Source organism: Pseudopipra pipra, chromosome 11, assembly GCF_036250125.1.
Source record: "Pseudopipra pipra isolate bDixPip1 chromosome 11, bDixPip1.hap1, whole genome shotgun sequence".
NCBI classification, from domain to species: Eukaryota; Metazoa; Chordata; class Aves; order Passeriformes; family Pipridae; genus Pseudopipra; species Pseudopipra pipra.
The window spans coordinates 6,865,827-6,891,939 of record NC_087559.1 but is presented as its reverse complement, the minus strand read 5'-3'; the positions used below and the strand labels follow the sequence as shown (position 1 = coordinate 6,891,939).

The following is a 26,113-nucleotide window of genomic DNA, read 5'->3' as shown; positions in this document are numbered from 1 at the left end:
GATGCTCTACTCTGAAATGCACTTCTCAGGAAGTCACACTGAAAATAGAACTGATCATATTTTTACATATGGATATCCCTAAGTGCTTTGCTGGACTGGGGCCTTGCCCAGCTATGTTTCAGGCTCCTGGAGGTCAGTAGGGATTGATTGGCCTCTCTGCATGAACTGCATTGAAAGCCTACATGTATCAGAATGAGGATATTTTACTGAATATGTGTTTTATCTCCGAGTTTTACATATTGACATAAAAGGTGGTCAATAACAACACAATGAGAAAAAAGAGTCCCTCTTTCTAAAAGAGAGATGTGAGTGAACCCTAACAGATGTAATTTGTATCATTACTGCTGATGAAGTTAGTAACCTGTAGCAAGGAGACATGGATCAATAGCAACTTGAGAAGATGCAGCTGCACTTATCCAAATGGATATGAAAAAGGAAGTGAGGTGTAAAAGGCAATAGCTGAATATTTAAACCAGATGAAAGTTGTAAGGTAGGTTAGTGACCTTGAAAGAACCAGATAAGTAAGAAAAGTAGAGAAGGGCTACAGTGATTTATATACTTGCCCTGCACAAATATTACAATGCTTATTGAAGGGTGTAGTAAATTACGAACAAAGTAGAGCTTTATGATATTAATGACAGAGTAGTTTATACAGAAAGGTTGGCAACTTTGGAAAGGTAAGAGAAATTACTTTTATTTTAACTCTTTTTTTTTTTTCCAGGCTTGAACATTTCTTTTTCTGACATGCAGTTTTACACTTGACAATCTGTTTCCAGGTCCTTTGTGACAACAGTAGAACTCAATGTATGGAGAGCAGAGGAACACTAGGAAGTGTAAGGAGACATGGAGAAAGAGATAGTAGGTGCTAAAAGCTGGCAGCTCACCAAGGTCCTGTTTCTGCCACCGTGGAAAGAGGTGGGAGTTTTGGAATTGACCAAGAGGTTCTCAAACATTTATCATTATTACTGTGTTGATATCCAGAACCCCTGATCTTGGATCATACCATGCTGGTGTCCATAGAAAAGACAAAAGACAACAATCACCTCCCACATGCTTTAAATCAGGCAAAGCAAGGCAGAGCTTGATAGGACAACAAGGGGCCACAGCACAAAATGGTTCACACGTGCTTGCACAGGAAGGTGGGCCAGGACCTCCAAATCCCATCTCACATCCAAGTGCCTAATCTAGACTAAAGGGAAGGACATTTATGTCTTCAAGAACAGACATTTTAAACTAGCTTAAAGGATTTTGTTAAGGAAAAAACCAAACAAAAACCAACAAACAAAAACAAAACAACAACAAAACGAAAAAAAACCCACAACAAAACAAATAAAAAGAGGAGAATAAAAAAAAAGTCCACCCTGCACAGTTTTCAATATATGTAGTTTGGTTTGCATAATACAGGTATTAATCCTAACTTGTTTATACCAGTGGAAGGGACAAGTCAGTCATCACAATACTCATAATTACACATGGAAATACATTTGTAATCATATCAAGTCCCAGCAGTGACTCTAACAACTTCTTGGACCATTGCCATCAACAAAAGAGCCAACTCCAGAGAGAAAGCATTCAGGGGCACAGTTTGCACCAGTTAATCAGGGCATGGTCAACTGCACTACTGGGACACACCAGCCTGCTGATCATTAAGGTCTGTGACTGCCTTTTGGTGCAGAGGATGTGAGTGGCTGTGCTCTCCCCCAGCCCTGAGACTGCACTTGGTGAGATCAGTGGCTGAATCCTTACCTTCATCAGCAGGGTAAGGCCTGAGGAACTGGCACTGTGCAGTGTGCTGCTCATTATTCACCACTTGCCATGTACAGGTGACCTGAAAACCTGACCCACAGCCCAGTGAGTCCCCTTTGCATTTCTCTGTGCTCTGGATCGAGCCTCAAGAGAACAATTAGAATGAATGAGCTCAAATAAAAATGAACTTTTGTGAGTGTATTTCTGATCACTTTTGCAAGCTGCCCTTTGCCCCCTGCAAGAGCCCTTGCCCAGGTGTAACGTGGCCAAAGAAAGTTCTAGCTAAGAGAAGATTGCAGGTTAATAACCATACTCAAAGAGCTGCTTACAGGGGGAAAAAATGGCTGAGAAATAAAAAATATTCAACAGCATCACCACCCAGAGCGAATAAATTTCACAGGTAGGATAGTGCAGATACAGCTATTATGGAAACATGAATCTTCAGCTCCTTTACATTATTATGTTTTTCCTTCCTTGTAAGATTTGTTGAAAAAGTAGAATATGCTAATAAACCTCTCTGATTTGTCTCCCTTGAAGTTTTGTATGAGCAGAGTAACACATTCTATTTGAACTCCATAATTCATATGTAATTATTTTTAGTTATGTTCTCTTCAACCCTCCACGGGCAGCTAATGAATTTAGGAAAATGTATTACCTTGAATTACCCACTGTAATTTCTCACCAGCATTAGCTTGAGCTTTGTTGGCAGCTACACTCTTAAAAATCATCATTAAAACTTACCCCAGTCCATGTGTGACCAGGACAAAGAGTTTTCCCCCATGACCTCCTGCCTCTGTGTTACTCAACATCTCATTCTGTGCCATTCAGGGCTCTAGTATCTGAAGACTGGAGTATTTCAGCTTTTCCACCTGTGAGAATCAAGGGATAAATACGTATTTCTTGGTCCACAACAACAGCCATCCTGTGATGAGCTAACTATGCATATGAAGGTATTCCCATGGGACTTGGCATGGACAGCTTGAATTAGGCAGGAAAGGCAAAGGCTGGGATGGAGTCTGCTGCTTCAGCACGGCAGTGACACCATCTACAAACACACTGTTTTGCCACAAGTGCCAAAAGGAGCCAGGAGAATAAGGAGGACAACACCCTTCACCCCAAGCTCCATCCCTCCTCCACTGCACCTTCAGGAGCAGTGGAAACCGACGGCTGCCCAGCTTCACCCTCACACCTGCAAACCCTTCCATGGCCTCATTTCCTCTCTCCTCCGCATCCTCCCACAGAAACTGGGCTATTTGTTAAACAGAAAGACTGACTTCTTCTGCTGAAATATTTTAAGATGGTCTGTGCCTGTACATGAAAATGGAGGATTTATTTTCTCAAAGAAGCCCCATTTTCTGAAGGCTTCAGGAAACTAATTTTTAAAGGAAATTCATAATTATTTGGGGATTTTTTTTGCCCTTACAATCTCTTCTTCCTTGCAGGCAATGATCATCCAGATTTCTTCATGGGACATTCAGTATGTGCACTCATTTTCTGATTTAAATAAGAAAAAGATCCAAACACCATAGATGTTAATAGAAACTGAAGTTTTGTGTCCTGATGGTGCAATGAACTTTCACAACAGTGAAATACAGAGTTTAAAAACACTAATATGAAAAAAATGTTGTCATTTGAATCCATCATAATCAAATAAACTAGTCAATACCACCTTAACACAAAACATTACAAACACCAAAGTAACACCTACCTGTGAAATGCTTGATTTTTATGAAATTGTTCCTTGAGAAAATGGTCCCATAGAACTTTTTAACTCTACTTAATCAGCACAAAACAAGATGATTCTCATTTCCTTTTCTAAATGAAAAATGTCCATTTCATGAGGGAAAGGTCAGCTGTTAGGCAGAGTGCTGGTGCACTTTAGAGGACTTAAAATCTGCACCTGGACTTCCTCACATCCTAAGTATTCCCCTCCCTCAGCCTGGCTAAAAATTGCTGATTAAAACCACTTTTTTGTTCCTGGTCCCTTCATTATTCTGATGATTGTGTCTTTCTCTCTTACAATTTACTCTTCCTGTAACATTTTCTGGATAATATGCAATAAATTCTGGTTTATGTCATATTCCCAGCTAGACAGCTATAGAAGTGTTAAATAGCTACTGTGACATGTCTAATAAATAGCCATCTAACCACATTATAAATAACCTCAAAATCAGCCCAATAAATACTGCAATAAATTTGGTTTTGCCAGTACATCTGTATAAATATCAGTACTAAGATGGATCAGAAAGGCTAACTATACTAAAGAGCTTTGATTTTGGAAAAAGGCCATGTGCAATACTTCATTCCCCTTAGGAGAAAAAAAAAAGAAAAAATTGTTCAGCAAATAATAGAGCATGGGGAAAGGGAGAGATTCTTGAACAAGCTGCAGTTTATTTAGATGAGAAAAAATGAGATGCGAAGCAGGACATGTTTAACTGAATGTCTATGGAAGTTACACAATCTTTGCATGCCTTAGAAAGCAATAACTTTCCAGTTATTAATTAACTCCTATTGCCAATACCATTACCAGCAGCTGGAAACATCTACTGAACAAGACAGACAAGTACCTTTTTCTTCTAACTGCAATCCTGTATTGTCTGCCAAAAGTTCTGAAAAATATTCCAAGCATTTGGCTGACTATTCAGTAGCCTCATCAATATCCCCCTCCTTGACATTTTTTCACCTACCACCCACGTTTTACCATTCTTTGGATGACAAAAGCCAGGAGCATCTCAACAGGGAGAGGCTGGCATGGCCCTGGCAGGAAGGAGAAGTCTGTCCCCCACCTCCCATGCCTGATGCCATCCTGTTCCACTGGATCAGGAGCTAAGCTGTTCATCTGTGCTCTACGACATAGAAAAACATTTTGCATTTCCATTGCTCGAGTTTGCACATCTTTAAGGTTCCTCCATAGCTTTGCTTTCTCATTAACCAAAAGACCATTCACTCGTGTGAGCAGTGATGACAATACCTGCCACAGTTCTGTGTTTATTCCGGCCTGTTTAGTTTAGCTTGTTTAAGTTTTATTTCTATTTATAAACTTAGGGGAAGAAATTCTGTTCAGAGGAAACTTTTAATACCACTGTCCATTCCCTATTTATATCCTTCTGGAGCTCTGTGATAAGAAGATAATACTACCAGCTTCCCCTGTGTCAGTTTGCTCACAGAAAAAAAGACAAGTTACACAATAGCTCTACCATTACACAAAGGATGTGCATAAACATCTGCATAATCTAATATTTTCCACAGGGTCAGACTAATAGGTCGTTTACTCCACATTGCTTTCTAACTTACCAGTTCTAACACTGTGGAGGCACACAGTTAAATTATGAGAAAAAGGGAATATTTCTTCAGCATTCAGCTTTAGTCATCAGTGACGGATCAGGTACGAAAGGCTGCCCATGGAAACTTAAATTTTGAGCAAAGCATTGCAGATGTGAAAATGGCAATTTGCTAGGAGCCCGTGGACCATGTCAGACACACATACTACACACTTAAACTGTAGTTACCTTGTCTCCTGTTCCTTGGGACACTACCAGGCAGTAAGCTTGGAGTTCTTGCATCAGCTACATTGATTAACATGAGCTTTCCAGGAGCTGATGTACCTGCAGGAGAAGAGACCAAAGCTGTTTGCTCTCATAAGTGATACCATGACTTTTTCAATTCCTTCCATGGTTGTCCAGCCTTAGACTGTCCCACTCTTTCCCTGGACATCCCTCCATGGGGATCTGCATCTCCCTTAATGTCTGAACATGGAAGGAACAGTCTTGGACCTCCTCAGATTTTACATTGTGCCATCAAAATCCACTCCATCTTCTCCAGTTATGACTGCTTTTCTACCTGAAGAGAAACATGGCAAATACACAGATGCTGTGGATCACATAGGGTAGTTTTCTCCAGATGGGATCTAAGCTCTTAATTTTATAAATAAATACAACACAGACTATATTGACACACTGTCCTATTCTATTCATGTGGTATCTCAAAGAGGGACAGCTTTTGGGGAAAGCCTGAACTGCTTCTTGATGGAGCAGTGAAAGGCTCTCAGCAAAGCACAGGATGGGCAGATTGAAGCAGAAAAGTGTGTGGGTACAGGAGGTCCATTTTCCCTCGACTGCTTTAAATCACAGTCTCATTAAATGTGGAGGGTAGAGGTAGGGAACCATGAGACTCAATTAATAGGTCATAGACTGCACATATCTAATTATAAATCCATTTGGCCCTAGCCTAAACATCCTAATCTTAGTCCCAAAATATACAAGTCTGCCTGGAGCGACGCAAAGCAGTGATAGCCCATGCAGGGACTTGCCAGCCTCAAACTGTCCATGTTGTTCTTTCAGTTATCACAGTTTATTTTTTGGACACTGAAACCCCAGAGGCTGCAGAGCAGTAAGGCACCACAAAGGATACAGTGATTTGTGACAAATCACTTCAAGGACAAGGGGAACCTTCTCAATGATATCACTGTCTGTCTGTCTCTGCATGATGTACTGCAAAGGTTAATTTGTTTTGAAATCCCTAGTTTTAATTTGCATTACTGATCAACCTAGCAATTATAAATGTTAATCTATTCTTCAGTGGCCTTAAATTCAGAGATCGAGACTGTTGAACTAAATAAAAATTCCATCCCTTGCTGTGATTTATTAAAACTTTAGTGATACAGAGAACCCACTGAGTCAGAGCACTGATAGAAGCATTCTTTCAAGGCACATCCTTAATTAGTTTTAAAGCAGGATGGACCAATTTATATCACTTTGATTTGAATCAGTTTTGTTAATTGTGATTTAAAACACAATTTAAATAATTTAATCTGTTTTGCAGTTGCGCTTTCTAACAGATATTCTTGACAAAGAGTTAATCTCAGAGACTGACAACTAATATAAATGTTTAATTGCAAAGAAAAGTAGCTTTGAGGTTGTCTTTAGTATTTGTTTTTGTTAACTAAGAGAACACACTAAAGCCACACTTACGTCACTATATACCTAAGCATTTACTTTGGGTTTTGATTTTTACATTTGATTTGTGAGAAAACAGGACATGGTGTTTTCAGTCACCTGATTAGCTTTCTAATGTGTGCTTTGTGTCATGCTGCTTCTGAACAAAAATATCCAGAAGAACATAATTGTTTAAATGGAACTACATTGTGTCCTGCATATTTTAGGAAATATTATCAAAATATTCCTTGCATTTCAAGGCAGATGATGTACTGAACAGTGCAAATATCATCGGCAATAAACCAGCTGAGCTATTTTTTCCTTGCTTCCATGTTCTTCAAGATCAGAATTGGCTGATCTCAAACTCTCCCCCCCACACCTTTTACTCACAAGATGGAAAAGGATAAGCAAATTTTCCTGTTCTTTCAACTCCCAGTTATTCTCTCAACTTGGAATACTCTAGTCATTAAGTGATGTAAAGTAGATAAAATAAAAAGAAGAAAATGTTCTTTTTGCACCTGCAAAAAAGGCTGCAGCTGTCAAAAGCTAGTTTATGACTCAAGAAACTCCAATTCCAGGTGTCTAGTTAGTAATTTCCCCCCTTTAGTAAGCTGACATTCTTCAGAATTTTGGCAGTGAATATATACTCAAATGTTATTTTTTTGTAAGAGGTTATTAATAAGAATATAAAATCTTATTTTAGGCATTCATAACAAATTTAGGCTGTCATCATTCCAGAATACATGACTTCAAGTCTAATTTTAAGAGGAGAAAAATATTAATTCAAAAATTCAAAGATGCACTGGTATGTGTTGTAAAAAAACACACACAGAATTCTTGGCACTAAGGAACAACAGACAAAAGGACAAGATTGTGAATGGATTAATTGCCATGTGTTTTGGAAGGAAACACAACAAAAACACTCTAGATTTTTTTTATCCAGAGGATTTTCCTCCCACCCTCAGCTGAGAACTGAGCCTGTCCTAGTCTGAGACATCATCTCCATGACATAAACGCTGTGCTGGTACATGTGATACATTCTACCACTATCTGAATTTTGCAGGGGAAGTTATGCACAGAGCACCATTGTCTTGCCAACAGAAAGGAGAACTGGTGAAGCTCGTGTTTCTGTTGTGTGATAAAGTATGATTTTTATCCCTTGCACCTGGATAAAGACCTTTCACTTCCCCGCAAGGAAAATGCCTGGCAATGAACTCTCTTCTCCCCACACCATCATTCTCAGAGAGCATGACAGAAAAGGCACAGCTTTAAGCCAAAGTGTCCTTTCTTAATCCAAATACTTATTCTAAATTCCATCTAAACCTCTACCTGATTAGAAATTAGTTAACTAAGTTAATGTGGCTGCTGGGTAAGTAATAGAGCTTTTCCACTCAATTACTTGACACAAGTAACTGCACTTGAAACAGTGCAGTTTCTTAGGGCAATGACTTGTCTGTGTGGACTCAATCCAAAGGTTGGATTCTATGATCTTGGAGGTCTTTTCCAACCTTAATGATTCTATTATTCCCATCCTTATCGGCAGGGAATCTACACCGACTGCTCAGGGAGGCTAGCAGGAGGGCAAGACTAGGGTCTGCACACCTCCACCTCTGAACAACAGCACCATAACACCTCAAAATACGCATTGGAGCTGGGTAATAATTCTTCCCCAGGCTATTCTCAATATTTGGCTCTAGGAAATTCCTGTTCCGTGAGCCAAAAACTCTGTGGGGTAACAGAGATCAGGCAAAGGAGGTCCAGACTGCTGTCTGCAATGAGGGTTCACACTATGTCCTTCATGTCTTAGTCAGCTCCCAGAGTATGAACCCTTATACTCATTTTCAATCAGTTTTCTGAAATAGGAGACATTTATTTTAATTTGTCTGCAAAGTGCTGAAGATGCCACCTGGTACTTAGCTACCAGTGTTAACCGATACCAGTAAAAATTGTATGTTGATCCTTAGCTCCTAGAAAAGGATTAATTCCCCAGTGTGGTAAGAATTTGAAACTAAATTAAATAAGCAAGCAAGTTAGCTTTTCACCAGTTCTGAGTTTGCAGCACAGGAATATGCACATCCAAGAGGTGTGGGAATGCTGGGACCAGGCAGACACTCACCTGGGAGGGAGCACGACAAAACACCCAGGCAACATTTCCATAAGGCCCTGCAGAAGTACTTCCCAATCAAATGAAAACTTGCATGAGAAAAACTCAAACGAAAATTTGATAACTAAACAGAAATTTCACAAAAGGTTAAAAGCGTTTCTGTGGAATGAAATTTTTGCTTACTCTGAACTTCAGAGCAGGCGTAGACTAAAGAGAGGTGCCAAAAGCAGTAACTGAAGAGTTGTCACCGTGCTGCAGCTAAGGACATACACCCACCAGTTCCCCTTAGCAACGTCTCCTTTTCTGCTGAAAACCACCATAGTTCACAATTCCTCCATGCAAGCATCAGCCTACCTGGAAATGGCAACTTAAATGTGCAGAACAGACAAAAGGGATCAGTAAATACCTCAGTCCTGCATGTGGAAAGTTGCACTTTACATTCAAGAGCAATTAAATACTTTAAAACCTCAGTGAGTACCTGCAACAGTTGTGTCTGCTAAGCCCATCAAGTCTGCAGAACTTGCACAGGAGAATCATAGAAAAATTTTGCAAGGGGAGGCTCAAGACACGCTGATGTAATTTTTTATGTTTTGGAAAACATAGGAAATTCCAGCAATCATTGAATTAAATCTGAATTTCTTTCTGAAAGATGTGCTTTAGGCAAATATAAACCATTCAGTAAAGACATGGAAAAAGTGATGCCCTGGAAGAAATAAACAAATGATATATAACATCAGACTAAACAAGGTAGTGCAAGGCCAAGAAATAACAGCTATCTTTGAAATAATTAAGAAGTAATAAAAAATAAATATTTGAAATATTAAATAAAATAGAAGAAATAATTATTTTCCCCTATCACTCATGTCTAAAGCAGTGCAGACATGCAGCTCAAATGTCACTGAATATGGCAGGTTTCATCCCAGCCTGATCTGAATTTCAGGTTGGCTCTCCTGACAACAGCAGCTCATCAAGATGTCTTTGCTAGCCAGATACTTCACCTCCTATGTGGGTAGGGAAAATAGAGCAAGTAAAACTAGCTGACTTCAGGAAAATTGAGAAGCTGTAATTCATACAGAATTGGCCCAGAAATAATCAGATTTCTAACTCCTTTATTTGTTCCTGGACCAGATCCATTCTGACCAGATAAACTCCTCCTCAGTGCACTACACAGCTCTGGTGTAATGAAGTGATGGGTCATGCTGGTGCTATCGTATCCAGGGTTTATGAGGAGACATTATCACCTCAAATCAGGAATTGGAAGGGGCAGAGGTGTTTTGGTTCAGCTCTGCAAACAAGTCTTTAAGGCATGTTTGAATGGGTGGGATGTAATCCATCAAATTAAGGTGCTGTGCATGGGTGTATCTCCCCTGACCTCAGAGGGAATTCCATCATACATTGGTACAGGATCTGACTGGTTAGGAATTAATTAACCATGCACGTCTATTAACAAAAGCATGCACACCTCCTACAGGTAATTCAGCATATTTCCTCTCCTTCCCCGAAAGGAAAATGCCTGGTGCAGATACCAAAGCTGCCTTCCCCGTTGATCCCCTCTTGTCTCTGTTTGGCATGTTACTTGCATTCTCCATTCAGCAGCAGCTGTGCATAGTTGGTCAAACATTCCAAGTTGTTTGTCAAAGTTTTGCTAAGGCTTTTCATCTCCCTGCTTTCCCGTGGGGCGCCCAAACATAAGTCATCTCTGTTGGCTTTTGGAGCAGATTAATTCAGAGCACAGCTTCAGAACTGGCAGGTAATCAGTTAGCTGGAGGTTAAAGAGGAGCATTTTTCCCTAACAAGTGCAACAAAAAAGGTGGGAAAGGTATTTCTGAATTAGCACATTTTAATTCGGGTAATATATTTCCTAGAGGCACACCTCCAATGGCAGCTCATGGGCAATTCTTTCACTAGATGAAATTTGAAGAACCACTGGAGGTGGAGGAAAGCTAATCAAAGCAGAAGGTCTGATTTATCACTTCTGAAATCCACGATGGGGATAACAAACTGTAGCCTCAAGGTTTTGGGCCCTGAAGCACACTGTACCACCCTGGATCCATGATAACAACGAGAAAACCTCCTGCTAACATCACTCACACTTATCCCCAGGCTGCTGGAGATGTTACTGGAACCAGGGTCCTCCAAAAGTGAGGGCAGGAGTGCAGGGGCTCTGCAGCACTCAGATAACTGGCAGTGAGACAGAGGAAAAAGGATTTTGGGGGTCTGACCACACAGGTTTTGTCACACAGTGAAGAGGGAAATAGATCATATCTGCCACATCTTGAAGCCTTGATCCACAGCCAGGTAATTGGTAACAGGAGTTTTCTGTAAAGATGAACTCCGTGGAATTTTTTAACATGAATATCTCTCAAAAAATTTATTTTATTTTGAGCTATCTCCTAGGAAACAGTCCATTCGTGTCAGCATTAAGGAGTAGGATGCCATGCATAGTTAGGAATGCCTGTTAACTTCCACCCTCCAAATACTCATCCCTACAAGACAGGAGGAGAGAGGATAGCATGGGACCTGATCTCAATGAACCCTCAGTGGGATTCTGGCTCCTATTTGTGCTTCAAGAATTCTCACTCCAAATTTATGCCCAAGTTGTATCATGTGGTGTCAGTCCAAGTGGATGCATAGGTAGCTGAGTGAGGTCAGTAATTAATTTGACACATCATGGCTCCAAATCCCACAATGATTTATGGATGTGAAAAACTTTCTTACCTTAATCAAAGGGAATATTCATGTGCATGAAATCAGATAGGTAAGATCAGGATCAGTCTCCAGAGAAACAAAACGATGTAAAGGCTGTTATTTATCATGACTATGCTGTTTTTCTGAGAGGAAAAAAAAAAAGGAAAGGTTTGAATTATAGTTATTTGATGGGTAACATTGCAGTAGACAGCTTAGTCCTTGTAATCTGCTGGCACCATCAGCAGAGGACTAAATCAAATGTGTTTTTATTCATCTTATCTATCTATTTATGCAATCCATTGCAATGGTTATTCAATATTTATGTTGTCTGCGTGAATTACTGCATATTTCATTCTCTTTTGAAAACTAGGATAGTTGAAATAGTACAGCATTGCTTTTTACCTGACAGAGCTTTAATCTTTTGCTTATCGTGGTTTTACCCAAACTATTGTTCAAAAAAACTAAATAAATGAGGTTTTGGCAAGATAAGGAATTCCCATATTAGACCCTGACACCATTGGTCATGGTATCATGATACACCTGACATCCCTCATAAATAATAAGTGTGTGAAGATCTGTTTTTTCCCTGACTGTATTATTTTGAAGATACAGCACTCACCACACTGAATAACATTCAAAACTGCTCATACTGTAGCCAAAGTAGTCAAATTCCATCCTTTAGGAAGTAAAGATAATCACTTGCAGAGGTCAGGAAAGACTTTCTGCTCTACTTCCGGGAATAAACATAGTCTGTGGCTCTTCTTAGCTAGTTATATCCACTCTTGGTTTGGTATGAAATATCCCAGAGAAAAATAGATCAGATTTCTCTAAATCACTAGAATATGCCTGCTGCTGCACTCCAGCACGGAGATTACAACTCAGCATCTTGTTCCACTTGGCAGTGAAAAAACAGCTGATAGTTAGATTGGAGGAGAAAATCTGCAAATATAGACTTCAAGTGAGAGTCACCTGCCACCTTCTAGGTGCCCACCACCTCCAGGGTGCAGGTGACAGAAGGTTTGAAACTTCTGTGGCTAAAAAGCCTTGCTCCTGAAGAAACTTTGTCATATACTTTTTAAGACATCAAAAGGAATCAAGAAGACATCAGGAGGATCCAGGAAGACATCAGCATGGATCCATGATTCAGATTTCGGAATCAGTGCACATTTTTCATTGCTTATTCTATACAGAAGCATTGAAAGGAAGAGCTTAGAATGACCTTAAAAAACTGAAAACAGAAACAGGAGACAACTCTTGATGTTGCTGTGCCATAATCCATGCTACCCCAAACCATTCTCCAAGGAAAGAAACTGAAAAATCCCATCAAGGAAACAGTGCCATAAAACAGAAAAATAAAGTATAAACAGAAAAATAAAACCAGACGCCACTGTGGTACCCAAAGGAACTATTACAAGCAAAATGTTTGTCAGTATAGGACGCTCCACTGCACACATCTGGTGTTCTCAGCAATACAGAACATTTCTTTAATTGCTACACCTGAGACTGAGAGCAAGAAGTAAATCTAGGCACTGATCTCGATGTATTTTGAGGCAGGTGGAGGTGAGTAGCAGCATGAGGATTTCATTGACAACAATCAAGCACATTACTGTGTGGAACAGACACGCTCACTATACAGCTATGCCTTTGTAATTTGATGTCTGTTTTTTAAATCTTTCTCGTGCCAGACATTGTAGAGATAACTGTGATAAGCCTCCCATTTGGTATATATCATCCAATACTTTTTTGCACAATCCAAGATGTCAGTGCAGCAACAGCCAGTGGAAAAGGCAATGGACTAGATGTCAGAGCAGCTGGACTGGTTCCAGTTTGTTGCTTCTTCTCATGGGTTGTTGCGTGTCACTGAACTTCTCTGTTGCTGTTTTATTTACTCAGACTGTAAGTCCTAGCTACGTGTTTAGACACCACCTTGCATAATGAATCCGCATTCTCTCTCAGGCCCTTAAGAACGTGCAAGTTAGTATTACCCACTCAAATTCGTGACTTAGATTTTTTCATAAAACAAGCACAGTGAAGCTGATGGAACTATGGAGAGAAAAGGATTTCAAGACAGGCACAATGCAAGAAAGGAAATAAATACCACTACTCTGAGAAGCTGTTTGGTATTTCTAAACTGGAAAATGAGCTACTGGTCCTCTTGTTCAGCATCTCTATTGCCTTCACCTCTCACTAGGACAGTGGGAAGTTTCTCACCATATTTGTAAATAGTGTGAGTCCATAAAAGAGTATGCTAAATACTGATATTAAAATGTTCACATCCTTAATAGAAGTAAATGTTTTATTCTGAACTCAACCTGAATATTCTAAAACTGATTTTAATACTTTCTTTCAGAGTAACACCAAGGATTGCCTTTTCTTGACTGAATTTGTTATAGCTTGCCCTTTGTGAACAATGGCATGTCGTTGCCAGCTGTTATTATTACCTATACATTTTTCAACTGTATTTCATGTAGACCTGGTGACCTGATACTCCATTTACCCAAAATTTTCAGTTCTCAACCCTGTCATTTCTCAAATCAAGAATGACATCTCTTGAACTACGATAACTGCCTTAGAGCATTCTCATACTTCACAAAATGAAAATTTAGCCATTTATTGCCTTACAGCACATTTGAGGTCTGGAAAAAATATTAGGTTTCCAAGTCTCATTCTTTAGGTTGAAACTCAGGTAGGTGCTCAAAGATAATCGCGTTCTTGGGACTCACCAATATTAAGTACAGGATACAAAGGTGTCCTTAAAAGTCACTTGGTTTGAGCAAATCTGAATCTGTTCAAATAGTGTCTTTTCTACCCAATTTGCCCTGCTTTGACACAATTTATTTAAAAGAAGAAATAATTGAACTAAAAAGCAAAATGGACAATTTTTTTTTTTTTTTAATGACAGAAAATTTCCCAGGTGTGATGGCCCATTGCTCTGATGATCATCAGTGCAGCCCGAGGAGAGGACTGTGTGAAGAGTTCAGCAATCAAAGCCATCAGTCCTGCCTGTTATGATCAGCCTGCAATTTTTGGCAAGTGTGGGCATCACTTTCCTCATTTCATCCTTCTATAGAACACAAGCAGAATAGGACATCAATAACTCCTTTCCTGAAGACCACTAGCTCATTTTATCTGCATTTACTGGATGCTCTCTTTGGAGCAATGCTCTGCAGACATTAACCAGTTTTCTATAGACAATGTCAAAAAATGTTACCTTAATATTGTTAAATAAGGACAAAGCCAGAGACTTCCTGATCCTTCCTCCTTTTGATGTCCAGAGGAGCTGAAAGTATTTTGAACGTCTGATTTTGTTTGCAAGGAATGTAATGCTTTTTTAACAAAGCTTGAATTTTCACACTGGAAAAAAAGACCAAACACATTAAGCATCTTGAAATGATGCTTCTGAATCAGAAGAGAAAAGCTTGAATCAGACAACATCCAAATTCAGAAAAAAACCAAAACACAACAAAATAAAAATACCCTTGACAGCAAAAATCCCAGCTATATTGGTCCTGAAAGACTTTCTTGTGATGCAGTTGTTACATAGCAATATATTTTCACAGATACATAAATAAAATATTAAGCATACACATACTATGCAATTAAAGTTAATAAGGAATGCATATACATTGATGCTACCTATCCACATCTAAATGAAACATTTCCTCTTTTTCTTGTCTTTCAGAAACTCCTGAATCAGTGGGCTTCCAGACTACATTTCTTTCTCGCTAATGAAAGATTCCCCTATACAAAGATTTGTGACTGGCTCAATGACATGGCAATTATTTCTTTCCTGTTTAGAAATATCCTGAATAGCGTGAAGCTGAATTTCAAGCTGCAAGTACCTCTTCATTGTGCAACTGCCTTTTCCTCAAAATTACGTTAAACTTATTTAAGGCTTTTATTTCATTTAAAAATAGATTTCCTGAAGCTGAAAAACCTTTGGGTTTTCTTTTGGCCTTCCCCTCGTTACTACTTCCCATGTAATGATGCCATAATGATTCACTATTTGATATTCTCTGGCTTCAGACTTATACTCTAATTGCCTAATTTCTTATGAGAAAGGCAGATAAGGAAATATTTCAAGAGGCTTGTAAATAACTGACAAGGACCACAAGACTGCAGTTATTTTTAATTTATATCTGAAATGTTTTGCTGTGCTAGCTGAAATAATGTGTTTGTATAGATTTTCAGTGCAGTCTGTATCATTTATCACTCAATAACCAGCATGAACTGCGTCCTGCTTTAAAACCTCAAGGTATTTTCCTGGTTATCATTACAGCAATGTATTGTATTCTTCTAGAGAACATACAGTGAAGTAATAAATTGCACGACTTTGAGTAAAAGACTCTCCTCTTTTAACTGGACTCTACCCAGTCTTACCAACCAGATGGTTTCAGACCTGCATGGTCACACAGCTGCTTGCCTTATGCAAGATGAACCAGAGTTCAGTCTTCTCCATAATTCAGCCTCTTTAGAGGTGTTTTCTTGGTTATTTTTTATTGTACTCCTGCAAAATAATTGAAGAAAAAACCCCAAACCCTGTCCTGAAAGCTGAACTTGAAATATCTTTCCATCCTGGCATTTAGTTCTAAGAGGACATATGGGTTATCTAACATACCCAGCTCCCAGCATCATACTGCTGCTCACATAATGAATGTTACAGGTGGTGGTGCTTATGCTAATGAGAAAATTAATGAGAAAAACCAGGCTGGTTCATGTTTTGTAAGAAACAGATTGGAACCCTACATTTATCAGCTGGGAGAAGACAAACATTAGAAGGGAAAGAAAGGGTTAAGTCCAAAAAAAAGGTATTCAAGAAAGGAGAAATAAACTGTCATAGCTAGAAATACCAAAGAATATTGACAGGCATTGCCCTTGTGCAATGCTCCCTTGTTTACATGGTTTACACCAATATTGTTAGTTGCTTCCTGAACAATGCCTGAAGTAAGAATTTACAAGGATATTTAAAAATAGGGTGAAGAGGCAGAGAGAGGAAAGATTAGAAGACCAGAATAAAATCTGTTGAGTTTAGATGGGTGTCACAGACCTCTGGCTCGTTCATTGGAGAAAACTTCAGGCCTTGTAACAGGATTTAAATGTCTAAAAGACCACCAAGATTTTAGCACAGAAGATAGGTAATTCTTTACTGTGAGGGTGGTGAGGCACTGGAACAAGTTGCCCAGAAAACCCAAGAACCTGTGGATGCCCCATCCCTGGAAGTGTTCGGGCCAGGTTGGATGGAGATTTGAACAACCTGGTGTAGTGGGAGGTGTCCCTGCCTGTGTCAGTGGAGTTGGAACTAGATGATCTTAAGATGCCTTCCAACCCAAACCATTCTGTGATTCTGTGATCACAGAAGTGACAAGACTTGGTATTTTAGATTCAGTCCAGTCTATCTTTACTTCTGCATCTGCAGAGCTTTGCAAACTATGATAACCATGTAAAAATGAAGGACATGCAGGGCCATTCTCTCCAATTACCTACATGCACACCTTTGTAGAGGTGAAATGCGCATCTTTTCTAGCTTTAGGAGAGTTCCCTTAGCCCCCCCCTTCCTCACAGAAAGAGGTATACTGTACATATCCTTCAAGTGGTGCTATGGTTAAAATCCACCCAAACCTCACACAGACAGGCTTTGTTCTGACACATGTGGTGGTGTGCTATTTTTTTCTCTCTCTGACTAAAACTAATTGTTAAGCACTCGACATTCCTCTCTGAGAATACTACTGGTTTGGCAAAAGCTCAGTGAGAGGTAAAGAACCACCTCCCAGAAGCTATTCTAACCTGAAAAAAAGAGGATGGCCAAGCAGGTTGAAACACATGGATTAATTGATGCTTAAGTAGCTAAATTGGTGCTTCAAATTAGTATATACAGAGAGAAGAGTAGAATAAAAGGAGGGGGCTGTAAGCATGGATAGACCTTGAACTGCTCTAAGAAAGGATCTTACATGCATTCCTTTGTTTCCTACTTAATCATTAATTACTGCTGGTGCTTTGCAAACATAGGCATGCCTACACCATTAATGCTGACATGTGCTGGAGATCCCCAAGATAGACATATGAGGAAACCAGCACATCTACACAGTGTGGTGCTGTGCCACAGAAACCAGTTCAGGTCCCAGAAACCGTATCATCTCATAGAGGCATCTCACTGGGGATCCAGATCCAGACCTGCAGCACCCAGGCAAGACTTAGATCATCTGTCTTCCCATAGACAAATAAAGTGCAGGATGGAGACTGAGAAATTGCCAAGTAGAAGAGCACAAACACAACACATTCCTTCAAAATAAGGAAAAGAAGCATCTACTACATTAGACCATTTTGATGTATCCAGAGCTGATTTATGAAGGAACACTCCTGAAAATCAGATTTGCAGTATCTGAGATGGACTGTTTTGTGCTGATTCACAGTCTGGGAGCACCTCAAATCCTACTCATGAGAGGAGTAACTCCATGGGGGAAGTACCACTGATCCATAGACAGACCTTAGTTTCACAGTTTTCTCACACAAAATGTACAGTAGAAGAAGTGTCAGAGTGTATGGTCACAAATGGACAGTAAGGCAGGCTTACAGCCCAAAAAGCTGTAGATCTCAGCAAAAGTCCAGATCAAACTAACTGCAATGGTGCTGCCTCCCAGCCCAAGAGCCTCACCTCTCACCAGGACCACAGTACCAGTCACCAGATGCAGGCATGGACAATACAGGCTCAGCAGAGCCAGGACTTGGTTTTTTTTTTTAATTTAGTAACAGTTTCCACTGCTCTCTTTGGGAACGCGGTGGAAGGAAGCTCGGATAGCATCAGGAGACTCTGCCAAGTTGCTCAGCAGTTTGGTTCATGTGTATCCCATGAATAACCTCAGCTTCGGTGCCCGGTGCTGAGTGAAGACACCAGGACGTGGTTCCCGAAGGAGAGTCCCTGAGGTGCTCGTACCCGCACCTCAACCTTCAGGGATCTCTAAAGGACACAAAGTCCCTGAGAAAAAGGAACAAAGCTCATAGCCTTTCCCACTTAAAAATAAACCCGTTAAATGAGAGGAAGCGGGGCAGGTGGCTCGTTTCCGAGCGCTGTGGAGCTGATTGCAGGGCGAGTCCGAGCTCTGATTCACCGGCCAGGTCTGGGCCATTGTCCCGGTCCGCCCGCGCACAGGAAGGAGAGCCCGGTCCCGCGGCCACCGCCCCGGCACAGCACCGCACCCTGGCACGGAGCGAGGTACCCCAAACCTCCCTGGCACTTACAGATGCAGATACAAAGCAAGGTAGCTTTTCCCCGCCTTGCTTTCCTCTCCTGACACCCGACCACCTGCGTGCTGCACTAGCAGACCTCTGTGCTGCTGCTTCAAATGGTACTTCCAGATACTCACAGGAAAAAAAAATATGTGAATAATCACAACGTGTGCATTTAGTACACGTATGAGAAATCGTTGATCTTTTCCTCTTCCTTGGTTCTGGTTAAAAGAGCAAGCATCAAATCACTTCCCATCTCAGATACTGTATTTAGGGATGCCTTCATCTAAAAAGCCATGCCAGGGACACTGTGAGCAGGAAAGCACTGACTGACAAGTAAGCCCCTCCTCCCGATTTAAGTGACATTTTATGACCTCCTGGGTGTTTTTTTAAAGGAGCCTTCCCCTTCCATTAGTCTGGTTCCCTGTTCTCTGTGGCAGTGACTGATAAATTGACAACATGGGTTGATGAGGCTGAATATCCTTCGAGCCTAGCTTGTCTTTCTCTTTGATACTGCTGTGAAGCCACTGTCCCATTTCTGGCACCCCAGTATGAGTCTAAGTTGTAATAAATCCAGGCTTTCCCAGCAAGATCAAGAAGGAGGAGGGCTGTGAGAGGCCTCCGCAGAGACAGGGTAAGCTGAAACAAACGTGAAAATTAACTGAATTCATGTTCACATTTGATATATCTACACATATGGGGAGGGACAGCCATGCACTCGCTTGGATCTCACCAGATGTGAAGTGCTTGCAGCTGGGAAGTCCCTTTTTGTTTGTGTCACCGAGCCCCAGTTACGCTGCCTCAGCAGTGAAGGCACGGCTGCCTCACATCCAGATGGGGATGGCAAACCAGATGTTTGCACCTGTTTGTGCGGACATGTATAGTCAGAGATTGTGCTGACCATGGTGAAAACAAAGCCTCTAACACATGGATTCAATAAATAAAAATAGATTGGGCAAAAGTCTGCCCCCACATGCTTGTAGGGCTCAGTAAGAATGAGATGTGTTCATCCTGTCGGTGTAGGATGTCACGCATCACTTTCTAGTAGCTGGTCCAAACACGGGATGAGCATTTCTTGCTCCTGACTAATAGCATTACCTCCTCTGCCTGCTGGGAGAGGCTTATCTTTTCTGTGCCCAGCACTGTACACCAGAGCACCAGGGAAAGGCTGGCTGCAGATGCACCATTGTTTCTTCTTCAGAAGGAAGGCACCAGCAGCAGTTTAACTCCTTTCTTACCACTGCCAGAAAACACAGTTTCATCAGAATGAGTCCACCACTGAAAAAGTTACATTTGTCAAATTGGCTTTACATTTGTCAAGTTGGTAATCAGCTCATAAACCGAGGCCAAGGATTGTGATTCCTCTGAGCTTTCTGATACTCACTGCGACTCTGCCAATTTAAGGCCCCAGCAGAACAGGGTTCCTTTCCACTGTTTTTTGGCTGAGGATTGAGACTAGATTAATTAAAGCGACTACTTTAATCTTGGAGCTTATGAGCGAAAACTGAGCATGCTAAAATGGAGAAACGAGTTCTTTCCCCTTAATATTTTCCATAATATTTTCCAATAAAATGTCTAAACTGATGACAGCACAATATTTCTTTTTTAGTTCTGGCCTTACTTTTACTGTTTTCAGTAAATGAAAAAGGGGACAGAAGGGATCAGATTTGATATTCTTCTAAATTAAGTGTACTTCCATGTAGCCATATGCAGTAACAGTCACAAGCTTTCATCACTTTCTCTCTTCTGGAGGATTAATAATCTGTCATATAAGAGTTACTGTCTTTTTAGCACGATCTTATTAGGAAAAAACCCCAAGCATTAAACTTCTGCCCTGGGTGCTAATTCTTTGACAGTTTGGGCTTTTTGTCTGTTTTTAAATAGCGAATATCCACCTTACATTTAGGGGAAAAAATCTTTACCTGGAAATCACCTTCTGTGCAATTACCTGTTAAGACTTCAAGTGAAGCAAGGCTTCATTACTTCTTTGGAGAAGATTTTCATGTGAAAATAACTCTCCTCGCAGGGGATTGCCAACTTTGTTATTAATGGCTATTCCCTTACATTCTTTTCTTTTGACTATTGCACAATTACTACTCAGGTGGAGCAGGTTTGCCCAAGGGAGAAGAGCTGGTGAATTCAAGGGGGAGGCTGGGTATCAGTGGTGAGGAGTCAGGTCATTCATTACCCACCAGGTCTACCCAAAAACAATAACTGCAGAACTCACAGAATGCCATCAAGTGCATTCTTCTCCAGGGTGATTAAACAAATATTCAATTTGATGCAACTGAGGTACAAAAGCTCTCTGTATCCTTCCTCTGCCAAGCACAGAAGAATGCCTTGTTTTAAACAAGGTTTACAAAAACTCCCATATGCCAAAGACATATCATTTACATGGAATCCAGGCAGGTTCATGCAATCACTGCTTATACATAATTGTCCCAAAAGTAAAGGGAAAAGGGGAATATAAATGGAGTAAGTCAGCTTATCAGTGCTCAAGGTTTATTTTACTTCTCCCCAAGGGAACCTATGGAGGTTTGCTAGGAATCCTTTTTTCTCTACTAATGGGATAAATCTGAAATGAAGAATTAAATAAAAATAAAAATTCTTACTTCTGATTTTGTAACTGCACCCATTTTAAAATCTACAGATAATATAAAATTGATTTAAAGTCAGTTCTAATTAAATAAGACAAAATGGAAGTGGCAATAGGTGAAAAAATTCAAGCAAACTGTAAGATTGTTTTTCTTTCCTTGTTTCTCCCAGAGTTCTGCTCCCCAAGATCTCTAGCAACGGTATGAATCCAGGTTTCTTCAAAGCATTGCTAAATGTCCAACAGGAGAAAATAACATTGTGCATTACTTAACAGCAGTTGTGCCCTAACATATTAAAAATCAATTATGTTTCACATCATGCAGTCTCAACTTTTAGCAGTTATTTGTGGTGCTAATTTGAGTTGTCCTGGATAATTAGAGGATCTGTATCTCCATCATTATAAAAAAATTACTTTTGCTTGGATTTGCACAGAGGTGCTACTGGCATTTTAGTCATGATGATTTTAATAGAAGGCAGATTGTGCCTATCTCTAATACTCCATCTCTGTAATGCATCTATCCCACAATATCCACAGAAGATAATTAAGCACTTTTATCCTCATTTTAGATCAGTGGGGAACTGAAGCTCAGCAGTAACAGGGTTTAGATGCTTACCTCCACTTCTAATACACACACTGGGAAAAAAACCAACACAACCACATGGATGGTGACAGGGAAAAGAGATCAGACTTTTCCTGGAGAGGACCTGAGCTTCTAACACCAGTAATACCCATGAGCTGGTCTCTGTCTTAGTGCACTGCCATGTTTCTAGGGCCAGAGCAGGAGGATCACAGACACAAGCCCTAAGTAAGTTACAGAACATGGTGATGGGGAAAAATAAGAAAACTGTTGGAGATTCGCCTGCAGCAGAGGAAGGAACTTGCCTGAGGAGGGTTATTGTTTCAGAATTGTTTGATGAAATAATAAACAAAATACTGCACTGCTAATAATTTCTGTAGACCCATGCTGCTTTGCAATGCAGAGGAGTACGTGTACTCCCTGCTCAGAGAGGGCTTCCTGCATAGTTTCAATGTGAAGAAACACGCACTCATTTGTCAATGACAGAAAGCCAGAAGGCAATTTCTTAGCCTTAGTGCTTTCTCTTAAGCAGAAATAGTCCCATCAACGTTTAAGGTGCGTAAGGAGATTCAAATGGTTTTAATGCTCAGGCTTCTTTTCTAAATTGAATTAAAACCGCTCTGAACCAATATTGCAAAGGACAAAGGTCAAGGCTTTATTTATATAATACAAGGATGTAATGCAATAACCGGCTGTTTGAGACACGTAAGTAAAAGATCAGGGACAAAGCTGTGGACAGGATGTCAGCAGTGCACAGGGAATTAGCCATGCAACTCCCTCTCATTAATTACAGATACGCACATCCGAATCCCCATACATCATCATGAAAGCGGACCAAGCGATAACTGTGATTCATACTTTACCATTAACAGTGCAATAAAAGGTGAAAGAGGATTGTGCTCTTCTGGCACCATTAGGTAACCATGGTTGTGGGTTCTTCCTACGCCCAGTCTGAAATGAGATGGCAGCCACAGAGAAACATGGTAGAAAGTAGTTTTCAAAACCTCCTGAAGTGCCATTTTTAATAATGTTACTGTGCAAGGAATAAGTATTCCCATACAAATTATTAGGCACCAATATAATATTTTTCTACAAAACCCTAACAAGAAGTAAATATTGCTACATCTTGCAAGATCTCCAAAACCACATTCTGTATCATCACACCTGACAGAGACAAAAAGAGATTTAGAAGCTCAGAAGGACCTCAAAAAGTTCCATTTCTAACTATTACCTTTGTCCTAAATAAGTTACTTGCTTAACATGGGGCATACTCTGTAACTTTACTCCCAGTCAAATACATCTACAACTTATTGGAGCCCATCATTTATGTTTTGGGTACAAGACTATCTTAGTTTTGTGCCGAACACTCTCTTGCTATGTTTTTGTCCAAAAAAATAAAGACACAGTTTCAGCAACGATAATGCAGAAAGAGAAAAATATCTCCCCACACCTACATATCAGCAATACATATAAAAGTCAAGTTACTCTACTTATCAGGACCAATATATTTTAAATATTCCTGTGCAGCAGTTACTGACATCAGTAGAGGAGGTGTGCACACAAAAGGATGAACTTGACCACTGAAAACCCGAGAGATTGGATTCCATCAGAGAGCAAGCAACTATTCCCAAGAGTTGACACCTCTGGCAACAAAGCTCCTAGTGAGCATGAGGTCTGCATAATAGTGGTTCTCATAGGAAAAGTGAGATGCTCACGAGGTAAGAAAAAGTTACTCAAAGCATGGAAAAAAAGCACAATACCATATTTAAAATTATACACATTTAATTGAAATGCCTCTGACAACATAAAAATTTAATTGGTATGGTTGAATCTAGTGTAGACGTTGATTTTTTTTTTCAAATTTCTTTTTAATATCCTATTCAAAAGCTGACTTGCTGTTTTGTGCAAGAGTACCACAAAGACAAAAATCCGTCTTATGGTAACAGAATGTACCTAAGGCTTTACTGCCTTACTCTAAGAACATTTTGACATTTGGTTTTGTCCTCATGACATCTGTAACTAATGCAACATTGGAGCCCTTATCAAGGGCTTTAAAATAGAGTTTACCAGCATTAACTGCCAGGTAGCCTTTTTCAAATGTTTTCCATACACTTTCTGCCCCAGATTTGGAAAATGCGGCTCTTTGTGTAGTCTTTAACTGATGGAAAAGATCCATCAAAGGCTCCTGGTAACCAGATGCACCCTAATTCCCAGGCACTCAGCTGGCAGAGAACGACTGATGTTCTTTACCTCGAGTGAACTGGACCCCGTAGGCTAGGAGAGGGCCAAGCCAAAAATCTGTTCTTCAGCTGAGCTGTTTTACAGGTGAAATCACCAGTTATGGCTCCTGTTCACCCGTGGAGTCTTGAATGAGGCTGTCCTGGGAATGGGAACTTTGACTGCTCCTTGTCATCACTGATCTCCAGAAGGATACAGGTCAAATATATGCTTTTTGTAGGTTTTGCCCTACTTTCAGGGTAAGAGGGTCCCTCTCTCACACAGGAAAGCACTGGGGACCAATGTCTGGAAGAGCTACGGTGCCTGTAGTCACCTACTTTAATCCAAAGACTCTTTTTTTGTTGTTCTTTTTTTTTAAAACACAAAACTGGTCCCTTCAGGAAAGAAAGAAAAGCTTTTACTTTTTACGCTTTATCAGTTTTTGCTAAGCTGACAACACATCTCCAAATTACCAAATGAACCATAAAGTTTCCATACACTTCTATTGTTTCACTATGGTCACCCCAAGACACCTGTGAGATGCAAAGGCCTTATAACACAGAAAATGAGTAATAGAATAGTTGCAAAATTTCTCTGTTGAGGGTTGTGATTTTTTTTTTTACATTATATTTCAGTTCCTCAGGATGGGAACATGCTAAGCCTCCTGAGTTTTTGGTAGCTGAAGATTCACAGTGTGTGGTGGAGGCTGACCAGCACCCCTTCAGAGCCATCCTCTGATTTCTTTGGTCTCCTGTCCCAGCCTTCTTAGGACAGTCTCTCAAAGACTGAAGCTACCCTTAATCTTTCACTCTCTGCTCCTGTGGACTAAGTTCTGCAGTATGATATACTTCTTATTTGAGTCTCTGCTGAGCATTAAGCAGCTTTTTGTAGAGGTTAAACTCATGGCTGACTTTTCCAGACCCCCAGAGCTTCAGGCTGCCCCAAGTTTTGCAGTGCATTAACCCACTATAAGGAAAAGTACTCCACAGCCTAGATCAACATAAAAAGCAAAACCTTTCCAGAGAAAGAGGACACACTGCTCTAAGTCTGGTTCCTCTAAACAAAATAGGGAGGTAAAGCACAGATTTCCAATGATGTTTTGAAAGGAGTTTCAGTCGGTTTTCCATCTGGTGATGTAAATGTGACCAATCACACAGATTTTTAAACAAGCATTTTTTAATGAGTTTGGTGACAGTGCTACACACATAAATGATCCCTCAAGAGGAAATAAAAGGTGTGATGGCTGGTTTGGGCCTAATGGACTTGCTGTGAGCCTGTGCTTTAACAAAAGAAAGGGAGATGAGGAGAAAGTGAGTGTACTGAAACACACAATCTCAGAGAAAAGGGCATATAAAAAGAAAAAGTAAAATGAAAGGCTGTTTATGGTTGCTCAACACCAAAATAGACAAATTTTTCACATATGACAAAGATTTAGAAACAACATGGACAGAGGAAATTATTATTTCAGCTCTATATAGAGAATACCAGTCCCAAATACAACTGCTTAAGAAGTGGTAAACTCCCAGTGACTGGACATTCCCTAACTCAGTGCCTGTCTTGTGCATTTTGATGTTTCATGGTGGAGGGCTTCTGTTTGCACGATGGCAAGCACAAAGGCCCTTGTGTTTGCTTTGGGCCTCCGGCTGCTATTGTAATACACAATAACATAAATATTGCTCACATTCTTTCAGCAGGACACAGCAATTCTAGAAAATGAACTGCAGCAATCCGGACTGAGGGTCCAGTGTGTCGTAACCAACAATGGCCCCATCATCCTTGAACAGCCATTACAAAAGAAGAAGAAACAGAAGAGGCAGCAGAAGGCAATGACAGAAGGGAGAAGGGAACAGACAGAATGTCACATGGACTCGTCTCCTCAGGAAACCTTCTGCTACCCCCAGGCACCAAACTGCTGGAATAGAAGGAAGGCCATAAAAACCAACCAGCCATCAACCCAAATTCAACTTCATCAAGAAGCACATTCCTGGGGAACAAGGATGGATGCAGCACCGCAGAGTAGAAAAAAA

General features: G+C 40.3%; 1 long non-coding RNA gene across 2 annotated transcripts in view; it reads right to left on the bottom strand.

The window, feature by feature from the left end:
• LOC135420176 (uncharacterized) overlaps positions 1 to 14,909 on the bottom strand; it is a 34,179-nt gene extending 19,270 nt beyond the window's left edge. For both annotated transcript variants that reach the window (XR_010433410.1, XR_010433411.1), the window contains exons 1-4: positions 14,684 to 14,909; positions 11,503 to 11,615; positions 5,256 to 5,351; positions 2,488 to 2,615 (exon numbers count right to left, since the gene is read on the bottom strand). This is a non-coding gene — a long non-coding RNA (uncharacterized LOC135420176). The remainder of the gene's footprint in view (positions 1 to 2,487; positions 2,616 to 5,255; positions 5,352 to 11,502; positions 11,616 to 14,683) is intronic.
• Between the last annotated feature and the right edge of the window lie 11,204 nt (positions 14,910 to 26,113).